The sequence below is a fragment of the Micrasema longulum genome, unplaced genomic scaffold (assembly GCF_059751315.1).
Source record: "Micrasema longulum isolate JH-2025_06_02 unplaced genomic scaffold, ASM5975131v1 h1tg000728l, whole genome shotgun sequence".
NCBI classification, from domain to species: Eukaryota; Metazoa; Arthropoda; class Insecta; order Trichoptera; family Brachycentridae; genus Micrasema; species Micrasema longulum.
In genome coordinates this window covers 197500-215617 of record NW_028277923.1, presented here as the reverse complement: position 1 = coordinate 215617, position 18118 = coordinate 197500, and the positions used below count along the sequence as shown (strand labels likewise).

Below are 18118 nucleotides of genomic sequence, written 5' to 3'. Positions count from 1 at the left end.
CAACAAATAAATGTAATAAACGCGAACTGTAAAAAATGCTATTTTTTGTCCAGAGTTCAGCAGCTCAATCACAATGGCCGCACTTGTCGGTAATAACCTACGCGATAAAATTTTATCGCCGCAATTGTTTATCGTTTCAGCGATTCCAATAGAATCTCGACTAAAATTAGCGATCGGGGATAATTATATTTTTTAATATTGCCACATTTCAACCTTTACGTTTTCCAAATTGCGATATTTGGCACTGTTTAATTATTATATTAATTCAAGACTGAAAAATACTCTAAACAAATTAATTTTATAGTGTTGTAATTTTTCGTGCGCAATTTACAATTTTATGTGTATATATTTTTTTAATTAAATTTGAGCGGAAATAAACTGAAGCATTAGTAAAACACGGTTCATAATTTTATGACGACAATTTTATGACGACAATTTTGTGTATAACACGATTGTAAATTAATTGATCACGAAAAAAACAAACAAGCTTAAAATTTTCTTAATTAAATAAAATACTTATATAAATGTAGTTTTAATTAAGTTTTTTTAGACAGAAATGACAGAAAAAACGACAAACGAACGAACTCATACGAAACTCGACTCGCATTGACTCTGATGTTTGGGGTTTGAACACATGACTACTAATAAACAATTCCACTTCCACTGTGATCGGTCAAGTTGGTTAAGGACTTTTTATCGACGTGATAAACATCCATGATTGAGCTACACATATTGTTTGGTCAGCTCAATACCTTTCAGGCATTGTACACTGATAACAGCGGTAATTAGAATTTCGTGGACTGTATCGAAATTGTTTACTCACTTAAGTTCTTCCGATTGTTGCTTTTATTATTATTATTATTATTTGTTTACCGACGGACTTATGCAGTCCATTCTAAAAATGGTAAATACAATTTCTTATAATAAATACAGGTACCAATCAAATAAAATACAAGTAAATAAAATTAAAGCTCGAAAAAGAAAAAAAAATACTACCTCAAGACAAGATCCGGTCTATTTTAGTGATTTTTTTTAATCTATAAAAACTTACACCAAAAAAGCCCAGATCTTGTCTCGAGCTTACACTACCACACAATCGGGACATTGGTGCATGCAAGCCACAGTTTGCGCTGTGTTGATCAAGGAACAGCACATTATTATTTCGCAACCGACGGATTGGAACATTGAATGCCCCTTGTTCCAGTTACGACGGTACATCAATTGAGCCATTCAGTAAATTAAACATAAATATGGAGTCAATGTTATTTCTACGTTTTTGTAGACTTGAGATTTTTATCATTGACTCCATTTGTCTCCCCTCTTGAGGCCAATTATCCATGGTACTTTTCTTATCAAAAGATGTCGCTCTGATTCGATATGATTTATCCGACCTACATATAAGGGAGACCAGATCACGGAGGCATATTCTAAAAGAGAACGAACAATTGAGCAATATAATGTTTTAACTGTGAACATATTAGTAAACTCACTAGATGTTCTGCTAAAAAAACCTAAGAGTTTTAGTGACTTGTTAATCATAGCATCAATATGTTCATTAAAGGTAAGTTTACAGTCCATGATAACTTTGGGGTTGTTAATAGACTTGACTTAATCTAAATTAATATTTTCTATTTTATAATCAAAGAAGATAGGGTTTTTCATTCTATAAAGCACTTTATGAAGCACTTCACTTTTGCTCGGATACCGGTATCGTGTAGATGATGATGAAATGTATATTTTAGGCTGTTTATATTGAGCTTTGTCAAAAGTATGCTTATGCAGGATATGTTAAAAAAATATTGAAACACTTTTCAGAATGTGACTTGCTCACTAGACGGTAGAAGAACATCAATTAGAAATAGGAAGGATGTAGGTAAGAACGAGATAATTTTACAGTTTCATATGAGTTGCAAGTATAAAAAAATGTAAATTTAGTGATTAAGAGATATGCCGCCATTAGAAAAGCTCTATGAATCATTAGATAAGATTAGGGAAACGATGATGACGCTATAATAATTCATTATAATTTCAATAAAATCATTCGTTCGCTTTGAAACCATATTATGATTTCAGCTCTTCTCTCAGGACTTTTCATAACCTGAAATTGAAGGAAAATCTGAAGATGAAATAAATGTGCTAAATTTATATACAGATTTTACGTTTATTTTATTATGTACAAAATGGCACTATATAGATGTACAATACGAAGGTTTTACAACCGAAACGATTCTATGTTGTTTTACGGCTCTACTAGTAATGACAGAACCAGTCGATATTATAATATATAAAGCGATGCTTGCTTTTACGGGAGCTTTGATTTTATACCATAGCCGAATTTTACGACTTTCACCGGGTATCTATAAAAATGCGCTTTAAAAAGTGCTTTCATTGAAAAAAGATTATTTATTTTGTTACAGTTATTTTCAATAAATACGTGACTCTGCTTTCAAATTCATTCAGGCAGGCCTTGCTAGAAATAAAATCCTTGTCAAGTTGAAACTTACAGATGTTTTGAAAAAAAAACAATTAAAATGGATTGAAACGTAAAGTTATTACAAGTAACAAAATCATAGCAGGAAACTGTCGCCGATAACGAAGCTACACAATTAGGCCCTTCGGGCTTCATTTAATCGGCCCTTCAGGCCTCGGTTGATTAGGATCTCGAGCATCCAGAAATAACCCCTTGGGTCTAATATAATAGAAGAAACCCTTTGGGTCTAATTTTTTTTTGTTGTTCGGAGCAATCGAAATGTAATAAAGAAAAATCTGTTACTCAAAATATTTCTACCAATGCCACACAGAATATATAGATTATATTAACATTTTGAGCACCGGCCGAATACACATAGAATTTACCCTGTGCCCGGCCCATTTTTGTGAAATTTCATGCTTTGTGAAAGGTTTCTTAAAAGTGTCATAATTATGAAAATACTAGGTTGAATTAATTGAAACTTCTCGTATTTAATTTAAATAATTATATAAATAATTTTTGTATGATGATTTTGCCAACATTGGCCTTTATGGAGAGCCACATTGCGGATTGCAATGTTCGCACATATACAGGGTCTCACTCCTTTTTTGTGCTTTGTATCCCGGAGCCGTGTAAACACGTGATTATAACAACCATGCGTTGTGTCTCGGTCCCGTGTTTCCACGTGGTTTACCAGTAGCAAAAAAGTACTCATAAAAGTCACTAAATGTCAATAAAATGCACTTTTTAGACAGCTGGTAAACCACGTGTAAACACGGGACCGGGACACAACGCATGGTTATATAATCACGTGTTTACTCGGCTCCGGGATACAAAGTGTTTAATATCTATGGGACGAGCTCGGTTAGTAAGTGATCAAAATTAAATAGTGAAGAATCTGTAATTTAATACAATAAGTCAGGCGTCGCCAACTCTTGCATGCTAGTAAATTCAATTGGCCTTATTAAATCAGTTCTACGGGCCTCAGTTGATTGGGTTCTCGGGCCTCGGTTAATTAGGATCTCAGGTGCGCTATTTATTTATTTATTTTAAAGAAACAAACAGTCGACAATGATTTATTTTATTTTTATTTTTTTTGGGATTTTTACAGCTATTACATAAACAAAATAAGTAGAAAAATCTTAACAATGCTAAAGCCAATTTAAAAAATCCACTGTAAATATAATGACACATAATATATAAGAAAATAAGTTTAGTAATTGTATTTGTGTGACGTTTGTATTCATGTGTATGTGAATGTGTGTATGCGTGAATGAAGGAGGGAGAGAATACATGTGCGTGTGGGAATGAATGAAGGAGAGGGTGCGTGTGTGTGGGTGCGTAAGTATAAAAAAATAATTAATTAAAATTTGTAATTGTATTAAAAATGGTACAATAAAGAGCTTAGTAAAAAGTTAGAAATCTTTTTGTTAAAATTCAAATCAAGAAATGATATAAATTGTTTTTTTTTTTAAGTATGTTAAATTTCAAAACCGTATTCTGAAAAAAAAAGCATTTTATTTTAAAATTTAACTGATACACATTGAATAAATAATGTGCGGCGAGTCGTATACAATACGGTAGGTAACCACAAAATGCAGTAAATACGAAATAATGACAACAATAAAATAAGGTTTGACAATACGCGAACGTTGATTCAAAACGAACACACAAATGCATATTATATGCACCTACATAATATTTAAATAAGAATAACATTTAAGTTTGATAGAAATGATTCGGATTATAAAAATCAGGTGTCACAAACAATTGGCCCGCAGAACGGGGATACATAATTATATTAAAAGATCTTCTCGCTATAAAACTTATATTTGTTAAGGGATAGAGAGCAACGGAGAGGAGGATGCGGACAAAGACAATTTATTACCTATGGCAGTTTTGATTAATTTAATATTTTTGGTAAATATATCTAAGTCGTTAAATTTCCTGTTATACGTATCCATAATACGGTTAATCGTAGCGTTTTTTGACGAATTTGTTCTGCATTTAGGTATGTGGAAAAGTTGTGTATAACGCGTTTGTATCTGTGGTACCTTAAGATGAATGCGGGTAACCAATTCGGGGGAATCTATTTTATCAGATATTTTGTTGGTGAGTAACACTATATCAGCCGTGGTTCGTCTATCAGCGAGAGTTTGAATATTATGAAAAATGGATGATATAGTAACATTAAAAAAAATACAGTTTAAAGACAGACCAGCAAAGTTTCTAAATAAGAATTGTACATATTATTAAATTGTATTACAACAAAAGGGTGTGTTTATGTGCATTTGTATGAGAGTAAGTGTAGATGTGTGTTTATGTGTATTAGTGTAGGATTAAGTGTTCAGGTGTGTGTAAGTGTGAGCTTAAATAGTAAGTAGGATCGTATCGCAGCCAGAAATAAGGAGTCTTAATTTGTTTTTAAATAGATTAAGGAGCATGTACAATATATCAATAGATGATAAAGTAATAAGTAATAAATATTTTAAATTTCCGTAATACAAATTTAAATATTATTCATAGAATCACTTTATAAAGCGCTCTTAAGGTATGTTACGAAAATCGCGCAATTGCAAGTAATCAGTTTATATGACAACAGAAATCGTTTTACTGAAATTTTAAATCTAATAAAAATGAATATTCACAACTCACTTCACAAAGCGCTCTTGAGATATAAATTCATTTATTATATAAGTTATCTATAATAATAAAAGAGAACATACTAAACTGATTGAAAAGGAAATTAAAAGCTACTTAAAAACTACTAAAAAATAAAGGCTACTTGATTTGGGTCCCGAGAACTGTCTTGAGACGATCACCCCACCAAAGCAGTAGACTTGCTTATAAATGATTGTTTTTGCATTTCATGTTTTGTATTTGTATCCACACAGTGTCTCTATGAATAAAATATGTATGTCATATACTCGTATATTTGGCATTTGTGCGGAAGTTGGGCCACCGGGAGCTGACAGCAGCTTGTTACTTGACCCAATGTCTGTGCAGTGGTTAAGTATGTGAGCTGTACTAATAATATAATGTTGTTTTCTTTTTTTTCTTACTATTATTTATGTATATACAGGGTGTTCACTAAACCCTGTCACATCCGAAACCACGATGATCAGTATTAGCAAGAAGTCATATTGGCATATTAAAATATTTTTTTAGAACAAATAAATTTTTAAAAAATAATTTATCAAAAAAAGCAAAATGTTGCTTACTTCTGCAGGGGAGAAACGATGAGGGGGAGGGGGGAGTCTGATACTGCGCCGCGCTCCCCTCACTTCTCCCCTGCAGAAGTAAGCACGCCCTTAATACGTCACAATTCATGTTTCTTTCTTCCTTCTATTGAATTTTGTTAAGAACATTATTACGAATCTTGACGTAACAGCAATCAAGGCCAAATACGTCGCATTTGTCCACGAATGGATTTTTATTGAATTTCTTTTTTACATTTATGTATAAAAACATTTCTACACAATATCCATATTGATTTTGAAAATACAATTAATTATTCTTATCCATTTTATATATTTTAATCTGTATTTGTAGTACGTGATATTTATTTTATTTATTTTATTATTTTTATTTTTATTTATTTTTTATTTTTATTTTGCATCACAACAGGCCAGGAGGCCCAATTACAGTGGTGAATTACATCACAGAACACCCAGGCTTGAGAAAAATCCCATTTTAATTTTTGTGTTCTCACCGGGAATCGAACCCGGAACCTCCCGTGCGTGAGTCAAGCGTCTTGACCACTACACCACGGAGGCCGCCAAATTTTTTATATTTCCCTATTATACCTTGATAAAGAAGCTTGTGTTACTTTGAAACCGGTGGAACGAAAACATAGAAAATAAGTAATTAAAAACAAAGTGGTTTCATATTTGTTTTATTAAAGTTATTCAAATTCATAAATGGTATTTACCATACTTAGTGAGGAAAAACAGTGTCTTTTATGTTTACCTATCATTAAATTAACTTGATTGTATTAGATACCCTTTTCACTGTTTTGCAAACATTATGTATCGTATTATTTACTTTAGTAAACGCCGATTTTCGACACTGGACTGAACTGAACTGATTCATAACTCAAAATAGCCAAATTTTGACCATATTGTGCGTCCGGAGGTGCGATGGTTTTACTTTATGTGGTTTAAGTATACCGACGCTGGAAAGGAAAAATTTACCAAGTAACATGTAGCAACTTTAAGGAAGAGGTAATTAAAGTTTTTTTAAATAAACAATCTCGTATTTTAAATTTTCATTAATATTATGTAGGGAGTCATGCCAAAATAATACGTATGTATAGGGTGGGCCTTAAATTTATACCCAGTTTCAATTACCAATAATTTAAAAACTGTAGAACTTTCAAGTGTTTTATTTATTTTTTCAGAAACTGCAATAAATGGATATTATAATAATATCTAAGTTTTAAATTTTATATGGTCCAAGTGAGTTCCACCAACTTGTTTACATTGTTTAAGGTGGATTCGCAAATCCTCAAAAAATTCGTCAAAAAGTTGCCCGTGGGATGGCGTTAATTTCCCGTACGACGTTTTGTTTTAACTGATTTATTGTTGTTGGATTGTCTGCATAGACTCTAGATTTTAAGTATCCCCACAAAAAATAATCACACGGGCTCCGTGGAGGCCATTCAATGTCTCCTCCTCGTGAAATGAGTTTCCCGGGGAACATCTTCTTCAAACGGTCGAAGATAGGTATCAATCGGCTTCAACTCTCGCATCAGTTAAATTATATAAGCTTGTAGATGTAAACCGTGGCGTAAAATTCCTAAAGTGGTCTTCTTGTTATTTAAGGCTTGACTTCTCTAGCGAGCTGATTGTTGCGGATTTTCCCTTACTGATTCACTAACACGCTGAATAACTTCTGGTATCCTCGCCGACTTCGGGTGGCTTTCATTCATTATTCTTACTGTTGAGCCGGTTGTCTTAAACATTTTAATCAATTCCCGAATAGACTTTGCCCTTGGTGCTCGACTAATGTCTCGTAAACCGAAGTGAGCCCGCTACATTCGTCTCGAAATCGTCACGGAATAATTGTTTACGTAATATGCGCGAACACAAAACGCGCGCTGCTTTCCCGTGAATGACTCCAAGGCGACTAAAAATTCCACGAAATAGCGCATCTAACGCTACCCTTCGCACCGCACCCGCTCTACGTATTAGTAAAAAAAAACGAAACAAACCGCGAACACAGTTAAGGACCACCCTGTATAATATTTTTTTATTAATTAAAAATTAATCTAAAAAACTTTGATTGGCTCTTCTGTAAAGTATCTACATGTCGCTTGGTATTTTTTTCCTTAACAGCGTCGACACATTTTCAACGTCTCCGTCCGCCAAATACAATATTGCTATTGCCGGGCAAAAGTCTTATTAAAAATAATTCTTTGCTATGGTTTCCTTTTTCAGGGTTATAAATGACAATAATAAAAATAAACGTGATCCGAATTTGAAAAAAAGAGAGCTTACGTTCCTAAACGGTTAAAAAGTAAACGATCCTTTTATAGATCATTAATCCATATTTATGGTCTCAGGGGTAAAACAAAATTACGTTATATGATTTTCAAACATCCCTTTACTTCTATAAATAAATAGATTGGTAGTCTACAATGTCCGATGGTTGTGATATTATTTTATACATCTGTACGAATATATATAAATAATTTAACTATATACGAGGTATATCGGGAAAATATGCTTTGTAAATATGAAAATATAAAACATATTATACACCAGGAGTTATTTAAAAAAACTCATTTGGGACCGCACATATAAAGAAAACATTTTTGTGACAATACATAAATCATGGTAAGAAAACATTATATAAGAAACATAAAACACAGTACTTGACACTATATATATAAATTACATTAATAACTACCACTATAAAAAAATATTAAAGTTATATTTTTTAGTTGCGACACTTTTGGATTTTCTATTCGACTTTTCGTGTTTTAGCTCGTCGGGCAGTTTATTAAATTCGGAATGGCCAATATTTTCCAGACTTTCTGCCAAACTTCGTTGAGGGAAACTAAGACACATGAAAATTCCTTGAGTAACGCGTATCGTAATTGTGAATATCATGACCAAATGTGTATTTCAAATTTGTGTGAGCAGAAAAGTTTATGATACTCAAAATAGTATTAGTTATGTCATGTAGTGGCATCACCTTGAAGGGAAGTATTTTTGTCTGTCGGCAGATATCCTTGACATGGGAATCCCATTTCAATCCAAGAATGTTTCTCAGAGCTCTGTTTTGAAGAAGTTGTGTTTCCGAGGTCTGATTTTTGTTGGCGAAACCCCATATACATGATAGATAGGATAGGTGGAAATATATCATAGCGTAGTAGACGGCAAACAAAACGGAATGAAGAAGCAAGCCACGAAGTCTATGCAATACGCCAGTTACGGGTGCTATTTTTGATTTAACATGTTCAAATTGGTAGCTCCATGAAAGTTTGGAGTCAATAGATGTATATAGGATGAATAAGAGGCCACTGCAAAATTCAAGGCAATGAAAAAGCAGATGAGGCTCGAGAATCTACTCTCATGAAAACAGCCACTGATTTTGACGTATTTTCTTTAAGTTTTGCCAAAAAGAAAATAAGAGGCAGAACTCTTAAGCTCTGGAATGACCGGTATTTACGTAAAACTACTGACAGATAACTTAAATATTTTTTCCAACAATCTTTCATGCTTTTGATTTCAAGAAAGCGCAGCAAGTTGGCTACAAACTGACTCAAATCCTTACAGGCCACGGATGTTTATAAGCTATCTTCACCGTTTCAAGCTCTCAAAAATTAATAGCTGTCCATGTGATGATGAAACACCTCAAGATGTCCCTCATTTGTTGATGCATTGTCCCATTTTCAACTTAGAGCAAATACAGCTGGAGGCGCGATGCAGAAGTCTGGATGAGGACCTAGAAGATATCGTAAAAAGACATAAGGACTTATCGCATGAGGTAATATTATATATGGTAAAAATAGTAAAGGTGATAGTTAAAATAAATCAAAATAGGACACAAAATGCAGAACGCTTTCAAAGTGTAATGGAAGGTCTGCTTATGCATGTCAATAGTCCGGCTTTTCCTGTATGAGTTTCCAACACCAGATCCTCACACTATGGTCAAAAAATTAGAAAGAATATACCTTTTTCAGTTACTATAAGCCTTGTACATAATAAGCAAGGGAAAAATATGCAACTCCTTTATTATAAAAAAAAAGTCAATAGATAGTCCCAAGTATTTAGTAACGTTGGCCTTTTCAATATAGCCAGTTCTATTTTTTTTTAAATATTGTTGAAACTCTACATTGGTGTTTTATACAGGTTTAATAACATAACTTAGATTTATATACCCTTTGTTTATTTTATAAAAATAAAGCAGAATTATAATCCAATAAACTTGTTTTATTTTGGATACATTACCAAATTCAAATATATTTTTGTTTATTGCAACTCCACACCCCATCCAGGAGTCAGTAAACATACAGTAATAAAAAAAGGAAGAAAAAACTACGTACCTACATACTAGTTAAGTAAAAATTAGTTGACTCTCCTGAAAAATCGGGTTTTGTATGTACTGTGGTTTACCTCTCGCATACAAATTTTAGTTAGAGTTGAACATTTGTGAAGTTCTGTCGTATTACTGAACACGTAATGTCACGGAACTAAGGAAACGTGAAGTTAGAACATTGCTCACTGATCAGTGATCACATTATCCCGGCCGGGGTTGAGAACTGTCTTAACTTGTTCTCTGAACAAAACCCCAGAGAAATGCTACAGGCATAGAATTAAGAATAGTCCAGAAGGAGCGTAGAATCATATTTGAATACATCGGACTGTGTCCAATAATTCCCCCACTTAGACACACTTTCGCCGCGCGCATACGTTAAGTCGCCGGGTAATGTTGCTTGATGGGAAAAAATTAATCATAACACAAATGTAAGGTAAAAAAAAAGCAATCTGTTACTTTCTCTAATTTTTTTTTGTGCTCGTGGAAACATTGATTGACACAACAGAATAGATAAATAAAGGGTCATTTAAAAAGAGTAATTGAATTTATGAACTTTGAACTTAAAATATAAAACAAATTTTATTTGACACAAAACGGATATTTTTATATCATGCTAAATAATATTTGATGTTTTAAAGATAATGTCGTTCAAATGTCCCCTACTGCGTTGTTTAATTCGAGGTCTAATTTTCATTAGTTCTTTTATGAAATGAGCAAAGTAGGGTAAAAAAAAATCTACCCTGGCAACCCTAACGAAATTTCCATTTTGTTTCTTTGACAATCTGACAGATGGAATAATAATTTTATTTTTAAGTAATTCATTTGCTACTTAAACATTCGTTTGTTAATTACTCATGAAATGTGATGCCATATGCCATCATGTTTCTTTAAGATCCTAGCAGTATTTCTACAATTTAAAAGGATACAACACGGCATAGTTGAATTTAAATCAGGAGTTGCGTACTGAGCTACGTCTACAAAGAAACTAATGGGGTAAAACGTAAACCTACTCATTTACGAGTAATTGCGTCGCCTTCTGTTTGATGTGCGTATGTGGTTTCTGGACTATTCTTAATTCTATGGCTACAAGATACAATAAAACAAATTTATTTATTTTACAGTGTCATGAACCTTTTACATAATTACAATAAAATCAGTGAAAAAAATATAACAAAAATAGCATAATACTAAAAAAAGAACAAAAACTTCGAGAAATGTATACAATGGTAAACTGTATTTATATATAAAAAAAATATATTTACCTATATAAAAGAAAGGTAAATGACAGAAAACAGCAGTTTTAAAAAAAAGGAAGAGTAGAAAAAAAAGAGAAAAAAAAAGAAAAAGAAAGTGCTTTAAAAGGAAACTTAAAAAGTTTACTTCATGGTTTATTTTAATATTAATACTAAACAGTAATATTTTTTTTTAATATTATACACACAAGAGTAAAGAGTTAAAAAAAAAGTGGAGAACTTATCATTATTTGAATTTTTAATTGTTAATTCTTTTTCAAAACACAGGACTTGATTATCAGCGGCGTGGTATAAAATAAATCTAAATCACCACTGTATTGATTTGCAAGTCGCTGCATGCGAATAGTCTATGAATTCAATGAATAATTAGTACCATGATGATGACTGTAAAACAAAAAAATAAGTCTTGTTGGTCTATGTGGAATACGAAAGTTTATTAAAGTTAACAGTTCGGGGCAATCTATTTTATTATTCAATAATTTATAAATAAACAAGGGGTCATTTATTGTCCTCCTGCTTGGCAGTAATAGTAAATTTAACTCAGTCATCAGGGATTTATAATTTATTTCTGACACAGGTACACCTCATTTAAATTAAATATATCTTAAATATAATATATATGTTTTTTCTGTGTCTACAACTCGATAGCGACTCTCTGGTAAAAATCCTCAAAAAGGAAATATAATGGAGATTAAGTCTTGAGGTTATGGATTTGATTCCCATCAGTGGACGTGAAATATCAGTTTTAACGGCGAATTAATTGCAGTATTTCATTGTTTCTGGACTCGCACCCGAAACGTAAGACTGATTACCTTACCGTCCATGTAATAAAATTAATTCAGGTTCACTGAAATGAAATTACATTTGCTGCGCCCTGTGTGTCAAAAGTGGTTTTACAATGTATCATTTCATTGTTTCAAAACTTGCACCTGAAGCGTAAGACTGATTACTTTACTTTCCTTGTATTTTTTTTATCTAGATACACTGCAATTTAAGTATCAACGTGCCCTATGCCCTATGGAAATTATAAATGAGAATGACTAAGGAATTCGTATTAAAGGTTGTTTCAAAATAAACGCAAGTCTTTTCGATAGAAAACACAGGTCTTTTACTACTATTATTATTTATTTTTTTTTAAATAAATATTTGCGTTCTTATCATTTACCCAAATATTTAATTTTGAGGATCATTTTCAACGAGTTGTAAATAACTCACTATTAGATAATAATAAATAATAATAATTATGGATAACTTATATAGCGCCATTTTCGTAATAAAATACCTCAAGACGCTTTACATGGTGATTCTATTGTTAAGTTAATTTAATCAATGGGAATTAAGTTGGGGTAGAGTGGGATTCGAACCATTAACCTTTGAGCCGTGAGTCCTAGACACTAGCCACGGGACCACAACTCAATTCAAATTAAAACTTAAGCTTGTTAAATTAAATTAAAACTTGTATTTTTTTAATTGATATGTAGTGGAATCTGTTTTGTGTGGTTACGATAATTGTAAATAGAATTATTATTTAGAAATTTATTTAAGTATTTTGTTGCAAGGTAGCGTGTAAAAAATAAAATATTTCAACTTACATATTTTATCTGGAGTTTTATTTACAACTTAATCGACATATAATTAAATTAAATACAATGAACGAACATCGAACTCATACTGTTTGAGCCTAGCTGTGGAAATTGGAACAATTTGACGTTGAATATTAATAGTGAGAAAATAGTTGGTTTTGAAGGCAACCGGAATCAATGGCGGTCGGAGAGTGTCTGTTTGAGGTTTCCGGTCGTTAGCGCGTGTGCGCCTCTGTGTTGGCAAACTTGTCACGTGGAGTTTGATGTGTCTAGTGTCTAGTGTTGCAAGTGCCCATAGATTCATCGAGCATACAGTACAGGGTTATGTTGGCTAAGCCATATACTGCGAATGCCTCCTGGGCCTCGATTATGATGGGAGGATAAAGACGTCATACCTCATTCACCTTGACGGTATAGTTGACGATAAATTCGCTCTAGCGATTACAAAGATATACTACTGATCCCACCCCTTCAAGTTTTGAGTAGCTACATCGATATGAAAAAAGGGGTAGCGTACGTCACGGTACACATATCTTCGCTATAAAATGACAAAGCTTCAATATTACGTCATAGTTGAAGATAAAATTCTCCCGACCGACTACAAAGATATACTATCGATACCCACCACCATCAAGTTCTGATGTAAGTACATCGGTCTATACCGACGGGTCTAGAACCCCTCAATACGTTTATCTACGCATTTAAAGTGTCAAAATTTTGTTTTGCCGAGCAATTTTTTCTTTAATTATGATTTATTTCATTTTTTTTATCGTTTTGAGGTTGGCACTTTTTTTTATAAGCCTTTTAAAAATATGAGAGAGAAAAAAGTCAATTTCGAAGTCGAATTGTATTCCGACATAACTGTCAGATTATGAGAAACAGCGGCTAGATGCAAAGACAATCTTGTTAGATTCTGTCGTGTAGTTAGAAAAGTTACCACTGTACAAAAAAACACACCAGTTTGACATAAACTACTTGACTAAAATTGAGACCTTAAAAATTGTGCACAAAATAACACTGGGAAACATACAAGACGACGACATAATATTAGCCAAAAATGCTGACACACACAAATATAACACCAGACAATATCAACACTATCATATTGAAAAAGCAAAGACAAACACAGGACAGTCAAAAATACTACAAAATGGACTTAAACACTACAACGACTTACCTTACTGCTTGAAAACTTTTACTGGAGACAAATTTAAAATCAATCTGAAAAAGCACATGATGACTGAACTAACTAGACTAGACGAGACATAAAATGACTAGACAATACAAAATTTCTAATGTAACCCTAACGGGTTTTTTAAAATTGTAAATAAATAAAAAACATTGTTGTTATATTTTTTCCATCTGTTTTACTATCTTTCTGAGAGAACGTATCGAGAGCCGGCTTTGTAATCGCTACGCACTACCTCAGTAGATAAATGCAAAAGATCGTTGAGCATATCGTTTTGGCAATGGTTAAAAGTCATATAAAAATCATTTTCAAGCGAGCATTTTTTGCTTGAATTGGGATTTATTGGAGTTTATAATCGCTTTGATGTGGGCACTTTCTATCAAAGAAGCTTTTTTTAAATAATATAAATGAGAACTATTTTCAATGTTAATGGCGTAAGGAACTCAGACTCATTTTTAGCGGTGATTCATTGGCTTATTTCGATCATATGATGTCAATATGACAAGTAGGTAGAACGTACCGAGGTAAGATACAGATAGTATAGAAGTTAAGTATACCGTCTCGATATATACAGATGAAGATAGCGTTCATAATCGAGGCACTGAGAGCCTTAACCACGCTTGCCTACTTTGCAAAGCATCAGGTTCTCGACGTCCCGGACGTCCACTGCTGACTGTTCGTCAGTTGCTTATATAAGAACTACGGGACGCGAACCGGACTTGGGAGGACGCACAGGAGCTGGCAGTCGACAGAGATGCACGCGGGCTCTTTGTGGACACCATTGCTCCAACAGGGGAGAAGACATGGAATGATGATAATGATGTTATTAATTTAATGTCGTTAAAATCAGTTTAAGCGTACTGTAAGATTTATGTGAGTTAAAGTTGACTTTCTTTTATTCGCTTTAGTTTACACTTAACTTTTGTACGAAAATTTTAATACAAATCAAACAATTCAAAACTTTAAACTTTTGTGAAATCTAGACATCTGACAAAAGTTTGCCTAAGATCATAAAAAAAGATAATACCGGTCTATTCACGATTCTCAATTTCAATGTTACAAAACGCGAAACTTTTCTATGGAATACGTCGGGCGTATAAAGTATTGAGATACATAATATATAAATATTAAAAGAACTCGTAACAAAACGAACCGATTGTTAGACATACGTATTATGTATTCGGGGTAGTGCGTTCTTCGCTCTATCCGAGCTTGCTTTTATTTCGAAGTTGGCAAAAGGCTTTGAATAGAGGCATTTGTACAACCCTAGCGTACTGTGTAAGCCTTATACAAAACTTTAAATGAAAATATACATTTCATTAATATTTTTCCCAGTTTGCTTCTAAAGTTTTCCACGGATCTTTTTACTGAATATAACAGTTTGACTTTTATATCTTGAATCAATATTTCAATTTGCATTTTAATATCATGTTACGAATAAAAATAAAAATGTGGATGTTATTATCTACCCTTAAAATATTTATGGGCGTTATTAAAAATCCTTGTTGTATCATTTTGATCTTTCTTATTCCAAATGATACTACACGTCCTACATATACTGGCAATATGACTCCCTTTTTATATTGTTTTGTGAAGTGCGGACTATTCTTATTCTTTTTCTAAGTGGTGGGGGTCAGTGCTATGCAAGCTCCTGACGTCACTGCAACCTATGAAGATCTATTGTGACGGGTCCCCGTGAACAGTTCTCGCCCCCCAAGCCCAGATCTATAAAGAGCCAGCTACTGTGTGGAAGGAGAGAATTTACATTTTGCTAAATCTCCCCCTCCAATCCCAGATCCGTAAATATCGGGCTACTAGGCAGGGGGGAGCTCTTTAACATCCTCGGGTTTAACCAGTGTTCCCCCGAGAATGAATGCCACTATCATAAAAGCGGAAGGTATTTAAACAATTTGGCTGTCATTTCAGTATTGGCAGTAACCAACCCAATAAATCCCATTTACCGAATTAATTAAAAATATACATGGAACAAAAATTTAAAAAACCTTCCACTGCACAAATCACTATTTGTTGCTTACGTTGCTCTGCCGATTATGGCTCGATATATTAATCTCATTTAAATTTTTCAACTGTAATTATAATATATTATTATGTTTTGTATCGACGTGTATTGCCTCTTAGTTCGTTATCTTATTTTTTAATTAGAGAACAAAAATGTTGCGTAGTAAAGTTATTACGTTATTAGGCTGCCGGTATTTTGTCGGGAGGACTTAATATTATTAACTTCAAGCAGAAGGGTCAGACGGACCCTAGTTTTAACTAATTTGTAAGTTAACCCTTTATTGCATCATGTGACAGTTGTCACAAACTATTTCAGTGCTTACAAAATCTAAAATAAACAGCAAAGTTCGTTTTCAACCAATGTTACGCTTCAGGTACAAACCATTCAATGCAATTAAAGTATATTTTCTCATAAACAGATGATGTTGGTTACTAGAAAGTTCATTTGAACGTAGTTATGCAGAAAGCAGCCAGTCCACAATTTTGGAAAAATGAGATATTGATGTTATCGAGCGCAGTAAGGTCGATTCTATGTTTTGCCAAAAACAGCCAGATCGCTTTCATACAAAAAACTGTATCAAAACGGCATTTCTCAATTTGCAGAAAACACACCCATAAAAATCTAATGGTACCTTAATTTTTTTTTTAATCTGGTCCAATACATAATAAGATTTTTGATTATAATATATAAAAAAAAACTTATGTATTCATTGTTTATCGTTTGTTAAAGTCAAAAACATTCCAACTATTGTGTAGATTTTATATTTCACTATTTTCACAAAATGGCTATTATTTCAGTTTCACTTTTCTATGGCTGGCTGCTTTCTGTATTACTACGTTCATTTGAGATTCAATCACCGTAAAACTGACAAGAACACGTATTTGAAATACTAAAAAAATTCGAAAAAAAATATGGATACGTGCTATTTAGTACACATTTAGGCTTTGTTAAAATAAGCAAAACAATTTTTAACATTATTTCACATTTCTTTGACAGTGATGAAATTCAGTAGTTTTTATATATATTTTTATTTGTTCATAATAGACTATCAAACTAAAGCAAAAATTATTGATTTTTACTTTTACGTATCGTACTATCATCGTTATGATTATTTTAAGTTTTGTAATTTTTTAATTACTCCGCTCGTGACTATGTCACCAGTTCTCGTCGGCGAGTTGTCGTAATATTTAAATTTACAAGAAGTAACATGTACATAATACTAATAATAAGGATTGATAAATTCATACATTTGATTGGCTATTTATTTATAATTAAGTAGTTTTTGTTATTTTGATGTAAGTAAAGAACTACTTACACTTTAAAACATAAAAATCATAAAAAACCGGCTGAGCCATGTTAAATGGAGATTATCCTAACCAGAGGACGCTCCATATTCATTTTCTAATCGACTAGTTTTATATAGATTCCCTCGTATTAAATATGTTTACTTATTTATGCAATAAATTTGTAAAATAAAATTAAAAATTAAAAAAATAAATGAGAGCACCGTAGCGGTCAAAATATACTAAACGTTGAAAAAAGTGACTTCTCGGAAATCGAAAATCTATCATAACACGTGTTTATAAGAACTTATGACATCGTTCAAAGTAGTCCATTTTTATTAAAACTATTTTCATTATGTTTTTTATAAATTTTTGAGAAACTTCACCGTACAATTAAATGCTGTAATTTTTACCGCTGTAATTTGTCGGCCTTGTGGTGTAATGGTCAGCGCGCTTGCGCAATAGGTCTGGGGTTTGATTCCCTACATGATAAAAAGTTCTTTAAATAAACTATTCAATTAAATGTATCTGAACTCTTTTAACTAGAATCCTTAAAATTTATTCATAAATTAGCCACTGATGTAATTGTAGAAGAAGAACTAAAACTGAAAAAAAATGTAGTGAACGTCGACACAATTAGAGAATATCAGAATAATATCACATACAACGTTCTAAAACGAGATAAAGACAATCGAGACTAATAAACCAGGGGCCGAAATTAGATAACAAACTATCAGACTGAACTAAACAAAAGACTCAGAAAACCTTTACAAAA

At 32.6% G+C, this 18118-nt stretch overlaps 1 protein-coding gene across 1 annotated transcript in view; it reads left to right on the top strand.

Annotated features, from left to right (window-relative positions):
* amon (prohormone processing protease amontillado) overlaps nucleotides 1-18118 on the top strand; it is a 103866-nt gene that overhangs the window by 26473 nt on the left and 59275 nt on the right. The gene's annotated exons all lie outside the window — the stretch shown is intronic.